This window comes from Ornithorhynchus anatinus, chromosome 14 (genome assembly GCF_004115215.2).
Source record: "Ornithorhynchus anatinus isolate Pmale09 chromosome 14, mOrnAna1.pri.v4, whole genome shotgun sequence".
NCBI classification, from domain to species: Eukaryota; Metazoa; Chordata; class Mammalia; order Monotremata; family Ornithorhynchidae; genus Ornithorhynchus; species Ornithorhynchus anatinus.
Genome location: NC_041741.1, coordinates 43,926,956 through 43,934,457, shown reverse-complemented (window position 1 = coordinate 43,934,457; position 7,502 = coordinate 43,926,956).

The window sequence follows — 7,502 nt, the reverse complement described above, 5'->3', positions numbered from 1 at the left end:
TTTTTGAAAAACGCTGCTACCAAAATATTGCGATGGTCGCATATGTGGCTACAGTAAAATTTTTCTTCCAAGAGTCAGTGTTCTGGCAGCGGCTCTCAGAAATGTGCACAGCCTGAATAATCTCTTCTCTGAGAGGGCTGAGAGTGGGGATGCTTTTCGTCTGTGTTGATTCTTTTCCGCTTCTTTTCTGCCTAAAGGCCTTTCTAACAAATCCTTTCTCCCATGTGGCCTTGGCTTTAAAATGCCTCTAAGTGGTACTCTTCCTCCACCTCTCTCGGGGGGCCTCCGGTCACCTCAAAATACCGTCTTTACCGTTTTATTCAGTCATCCCTTGATCTGTAAGCTCATTATGGGCGGGGAACGTGTCTGTTAAATTGTACTGCATTCTCCCAAGCAACTGGAGAAGCAGCCGGGCCTAGCGGACAGAGCGCGGGCCCGGGGGTCGGAAGGACCTGGGTTCTAATCCCGGTCCTCCGCCACTTGTCTGCTGTGTGACCTTCGGACAAGTCGCTTCTCTGGGCCTCAGTTACCTCAACCATAAAATGGGGACGAGTGGGAGCCCCGTGAGGGACAGGACTGGGTTCAACCTGATTAGCTTGTATCTACCCCGGCACTTATTACAGTGTCTGGCACACATAGTAAATGCTTAACAAGTATCATTTTTAAGAAAAAGTTCTTGGTGCAGTGCCCTGCACACAGTAAACAGTCAATACCATGGATTGATTGATTCTCACCTAATAAATACAGAAGTAGGATAAGAGGAGCGAAGCACTGGATGTTCAGCCCACCCTCAGCCCCACAGCTTTATATACGGATCTGTCATTTATTTCTATTAATGTCTATCTCCCCCTCTAGACTGAAAGCTCCTTGTGGGCAGGGGACGTGTCTACCGACTCTGCTGGATTGTCCTCTCCCAAGAGTTTAGTACAGTGCTCTGCGCACAGTAAGCTCTCAATAAATACAATTGATTAAATACCCAAAGACAAATCTCCCCCTCTCCTTGTCGGGTGCTTTTATTACTGACAACTGCTCCAGAAGGTGTTCCTCCCCCTCCACCCCTCCCACCCCACCTTTGCCAATGCCATCCGCTCAAGCCTGGTTTGGGGAAGTTCCTCAGAATTGCTTTATCTGGTACCAGGGCATTTTACTGCTAGAAACGGACCGGAGTTTTCCATTTCTGGGAAAGGGGTGCGGGACAGAAGGCATCCACGAGTAGGAGGTGTGGAAACCGGAAGCAGCCCGTTGACACTGCTGGGAATAAAATGCATTTTTTTTTTTTTTTGGTGCTGGAATCTTAAAAAGTCAACCCCCACCCCCAACCCCCGGGCTTGGATCTGGGCGGTTAATGTGGTAATCAATCAATCCATCGTATTTATTGAGCACTTACCGTGTGCAGAGCACTATACTAAGCGCTCGGGGGCGTACAATATAACAGGCCTAGACTGTAAGCCCCAGGCAGGATGGGGTTACGTCCAACTTAACTGGTATCTACCTCAGCTCTTAGACTAATGTTTGCCACATAGTAAGCGCTTGACAAATACCATTTTAAAAAAAACAAACAGGATTGGTAGACATGTTTCCTGCCTACGACGAACTTTCAGTCTGTGTAACTCTACGGGTGTATTTGATGGGTGAGAATATGAATGTTAACAGTATAATCAATCAGCCAGTATTCATGGGAAGTAGCATGGCCTCTTAGAAAGAGCCCAGGCCCGAGGGTCAGAGGGCCTGGGTTCTAATCCCAGCTTCACCACTTGCCTGCCTTACGACCTTAAATCACATAACTTCTCTGGGCATCAGTTTCCTCACCTGCCAAATGGGGACTAAATGCCCATTCTCCCACACTTTTAGGCTGTGACTCCCATGTGACTGATTATAATAATTTTGGTATTTGTTAAGCGCTTACTATGTGCAGAGCACTGTTCTAAGCGCTGGGGTAGATTGACAGGATAATCAGGTTGTCCCACGTGAGGCTCACAGTCTTAATCCCATTTTACAGATGAGGTAACTGAGGCACAGAGAAGTGAAGTGACTTGCCCACAGTCACACAGCTGACAAGTGGCAGAGCCGGGATTCGAACCCATGACCTCTGACTCCCAAGCCCGGGCTCTTTCCACTGAGCCACGCTGCTCCCAGTGCTTAGCCAAGTGTTTGGTAATAAAAATTATGGTACTCGTTAAGCACTTACACTGTTTTAAGCGCTGGAGTAGATACATGTTAATCAGATCGGACACAGTCCCTGTCCCGCATGGGGCTCACACCTTTGATCCCCATTTTCCAGATGAGGTAACTGAGGCACAGAGAAGTGAAATGACTTGCCAAAGGTCACACAGGAGACAAGTGGCAGAGCAGGATAAGAACCCAGGTCCTTCTGACTCCCAGATCTGTGTTCTATCCACTAAGCCACGCTGCTTCCCTAATCGACCCTTACAGATGCCGGGATTATTATTCTAACTGCTTGTACGAAGGGCTTGGAAAGCAAGCAGAGAATTAAAAGACATGATCCCTGCCCTCGAGGAGATTCAATCTCATGTCTAAATAGCAGCCCGGCTCTGTTTAGGATTTTGCCACTTGTGGAGATAACTTTGGAAGGCAATTCTTCACTAACCTTTTACGTTGAGTTCTTTCTCACATTTATTGAGTTCCTTTGGTGAGCAGAGCACTGTAGAAAGTGCTTGGGAGCGTAAAGTAAGAGCAACAGACCGGGCCTCCGCGCCTGGGAGCTTAGTCTCTCCGCCTGTATTATCAATCTCTGTCGACACCACACGGAACAGAATATACAACACCTCTCTTTCGGCATTCCAAATGTGTAATATGCATTATCCTCTATTTACAGTACAGAAAGAGGTCCAGAGAGGATAAATTACTTTTCTGGGCTCCCCGGAATAAATGACAGTCAAGAAAATTCAGGCTTTCTGACTCTTGATTCAGTGTTTTATCCGCTATCGCACATTCTCGGTAACCAGAGTTAATAAACAGTAGGAAGACTGTTTCCATCCCTAGAGGAAAGCAGAGCTGGAAAAGCTCATTAGCGGAAAATATTAAATAAGGATTTTTGGAGTTTCATCTGCTTGTTTTTGCTGGGAGAAAGATGACACATTATCCCACAGCAGATAGGAAGCTGGCGCCAGGAGAGCGGTAGCTGAAGGAGACCTTGGGCGAGTCGCTTCAGTTCGCTGCGCCTCAGTTACCTCATCTGTAAAATGGGGATTAAGACTGAGAGCCCCGTGTGGGATTGTGTCCAACCCGATGAGCTGGTATCTGCCCCAGCGCTTAGCACAGGGTCTGGTGCTTAGTATGAGACCTAGCTCAGAGTAAGAGTTTAACAAACACCATAGAAAAGAAGGGGAAAGGAGTCTGTGGACGGAGACTTTTGAGCGTACTGTCGGGATCTCCTCAAGTCCTGAAAAGTGAAGTGCATTGGAAGGACAAGAGAAGAGAAGCAACACGACCTACTGGTTAGCGCATGCCTGGGTTCTAATCCTGACTCCGCCACTTGTCTCCTGTGAGACCTTGGGCAGGTTGCTTAACTTCTCTGCGCCTCAGCAACCTCATCTGTAAAATGGAGATTCGGACTATGAGTCTTAAGTGGGACTGTGTCCATCCTGATTAACTTGTATCTACCCCTGGAGCTTAGTACGGTTCCTGGTACATAGTAAGCGCTTAACGAACATATGCCATGAAAAGGACAAGTGGCCAAGGTAGCAATTTCTCCCCAAGAAATGTAACCAGTGCCATGTCCACATTCGTCCAGACCCCTTAAACGAGTATTAGAGTGGACGGAAGAAGAGGCAAAGGGAATTGGAATTCTTCATCATCCTATCAGGCAGGCCTCTCCTCTCCCACTAAGACCCCCTCCCACTGGATGACACCTCAGGCTTTCATTTTTCAGGGCTGCCAAACCTGAGGCTCGGTGTTGGGAAACTGGCTGACAAAGAAAGCTGTGTCTGCCAACCCATCAATTTCTGCCTCACTTATTTTTCACGGCTTCGTCGAAACCTACCTCGGGGAAAAGGACTTACTGATTTAGCCTGCAGCGGGATGGGCGTTGTGACATGCATTCTTCTTAGTAGTAGTAATAATGATGATGATGATGATAATAATTGTGGTATTTGTTAAGGGCTTATTATGTGCCGGGCACTGTACTAAGCGCTGGGGCAAATGTAAGCAAATCAGGTTGGACACAGTCCCTGTACCATGTGAGGCTCACAGTCCTAATCCTCAGTTTACAGATGAGGAAACTGAGGGCCAGATAAGTGAAGTGACCTGCCCAAGGTCACACAATAGACAAGTGGCAGAGCCGGAATTAGAACCGAGGTCCTTCTTACACCCAGGCCCGGGCTCTGTCCACTAGGTCATGCTGCTTTGCACGTTTAAGAAGATGTAGACATATTTTTCGATGTACAAACACATTCGCAGGCATGCACATGAATCTGTATTCCATTTGTGAAAAGACAATTTACTGCGTAAGATAGATTCCGTTATGTTTTGGGGTGTTTTTTTTTTTTTTACAGCAACCTTCTCCTCTGTCCCCTTGACCTGCATTCTGCAGGTGGATAGATCTTCCCCGAAAGAGTTTAGGTGACCATAAAATAAGCCTAAATTCCTCCACCTTGCTAATTCAATTGTATTGTACTCACCCAAAGTGCTTAGTACAGTGCTCTGGGGACTGCGTATGGCATAGTGGATCGAGCCCAGGCCTGGGAGTCAGAAGGTCATGGGTTCTAATCCTGACTCCGACACTTGACCGCTCTGTGACCTTGGGCAAATCACTCCACTTTTCTGTTCCTCAGTTCCCTCATCTCTAAAATGGGGATTGAGACCGTGAGCCCCCTGTGGAACAGAGACTGTGTCCAACCGGGTTTGCTCGTATCCACCCCACCGCTTAGTACAGTGCCTGGCACAAAGAAGGAGCTTAACAAATACTACAGTTATTATTGTTATCATTATCATCATCTACTGCCAGGGCGCCCTTCATCCACCTCACTGGGTTCAGATATGTCTGTCGCTGCCCTGTGCCCGGGCTGGCCCCACCCCGGCTCTCGTTCTCCCGTCTCCAAGCAGATGTCTGCAGGCCCGTGGACTGGTGAGTTTACTCGCCCCACATCCCCTGCCCTGGCTCTATGCCGATCTCATCGACATTCAGGCTCCAGCCCGGTCTGAGCCCCAGCCCAGCGGGAGCAGGGGAGGAGAGGTGGCCGGGGGTAGCCCCCCTCGCTCACCCCCGCGTCCTTTTGCGCTCGTCGATCGGACCATCTGGTCCTCCGGGGCCCGAGCTGAGGCCGGGGCTCTGGGAGGGAGGCGTAGGCCGCTCGGCCGGAAGCCGGCCTGCACGCGGCCAGACACGGGTTCGCCTCCCGGCAATGCAGCGGGCATGGGCAACGGGCAGCGGGCAATGAGCAGCGCAGCTCCTCCTCCTCTTTCAGAACTGCTCCGGCCTCTCGGGACCGGAGAGGGGCGGTCAGGGATCTGGATGGTGGAGGGGGGTCACCGAGCCACACTGGGGTGCGGGGGGAATGGCCAAGAACTGGCCTGGGAAGACAGGAAGGAGACAGGAGGGACGATGAGAGCAGAGGGGTTGGGGGGAGAAGGGAGGAGAGAGGGAGGGAGGAAAGGAAGGGCCACGTGGGGCAGGGACTGTGTGCAACTTGATTTGCTTGCATCCACCCCAGCGCTGAATACAGTGCCTGGCACATAGTGAGCGCCTAACAGACGCCATCATTATCGTTCTCATTTCTCCCCCAACCTTCTCTCGGTCATTTCTAAAATCATACGTCACATTTCTCTTTCTCTCTCATTCCCTCCGTAGACCTCTAATGTGCTTTCCCCTTTCCCAGCCTATGTCTTTTTAATTTTTGGTCCCTTCCCCCTACCCTAAGCCATGTGCTCATGCTAGCTTTTCCTCTGCCTCTCTTATTTCTCTTTCTTTTCTTCCATCCCTCTTTCTCTCTGTCATCCTCAAATTGGGTTGTGAATTCTATCGGCATCAGAGCAGGACAAATTGTCAAACTAAAGTTCCCCGAGGGCCGGGTTGTGATCATTTTATTTTTACAACGTCCTTGGATATATAAAGGTGTTTGTTCAAGGGGGAGGGGCTGTGCACGTTAGGGGAGGGAGGAGCGGGGACGGGCCAGGATTGATGGAGCTTAAAACTAATATAGGTCAGTCGCAGCGAAGACTCCCAGGGGTCTTTTTGTTAAAGAGGAGCGGCTTGTCATTTGGGGCTAAGAATTGAGAAGATGGCAGCCAAGTCATTTTCCTCCACTTCTGTGTTAACTAGAGAAGCAGTGTGGCCTGGTGGATAGAAGCCGGTCCTGGGAGTCAGAAGGACCTGGGTTCTAATCCCAGCTCCGCCCCATGTCTGCTGTGTGATCCACTGCACTTCTCTGGGCCTCAGTTCCCTCATCTGGAAAACGGCGATTGAGACTGTGAGGCCCGTGGGGGACTGGATCCAACCTGATTACTTTGTGTCTACTCCAGCGCTTAGAACAGTGCCTGGCACATAGTAAGCGCTTAACGAATACCATAAAAAAAAAAGCCAGCTAACCTCCAGCAATGGGCTGTGGGCTGCGTTGTCAGGGATGATGGCCAGCCATGACTAGAAAGATTTCAAATCCTGGGCACATTCGCCTGGACACTCCTCCTTTTGAGGGGGGTTTTTATGGTATTTCTTAAGCACTTTCATGTGCCAGACACTTTTTACATAGGAGTCGCCAAACAACAGAAGAATAAGCAGCGTGGCCTGGTAGAAATAATAATAACGTTGGTATTTGTTAAGCGCTTAATATGTGCAGAGCACTCTTCTGAGCGCTGGGGTATACAGGGTAATCAGGTTGTCCCACATGAGGCTCACAGTCTTAATCCCCATTTTTACAGATGAGGTAACTGAGGCACAGAGAAGTTAAGTGACTCGCCCACAGTCACACAACTGCCAAGTGGCAGAGCCGGGATTCGAACCCATGACCTCTGACTCCCAAGCCCATGTTCTTTCCGCTGAGCCACGCTGCTTCTCTAGCATGCTTCCTTGCTCTAGAAAGAGCAGGGGCCTGGTAGTCGGAGGATATGGGTTCTAATTCCGACTCTGCAATTGCTTGCTGTGTGATCTTGGACAAGTCACTTCACTTCTTCAGGCGTCAGTTTCCTCAACTGTAAAATGGGGATAAAATACCCGTTCTCCCTCCTACTTAGACTGTGAGCCCCTTGCAGGACAGGGGCTGAGTCCTACCTAATTGACTTGTACCTACCCCAGCACTTAGAACAGTGTTTGATACATAGTAAATACTTAACAAATACCATAAAAAGGAGGACAAGATTGAAATATTGTAACTGTCCATGTCAAGCAGTCAGTCATATTTATTGGGCACTTATGGTATGGAGCACTGTACTAAGCGCTCGGGAACTACAATAAAACAGAGTTGGTAGACATTCCCTGCCCTTAAAGAGCTTCCACCCGAGATACTTCATGATCTTCTAAGCGACCTGCTCCCCGAAAGAGAATGGAG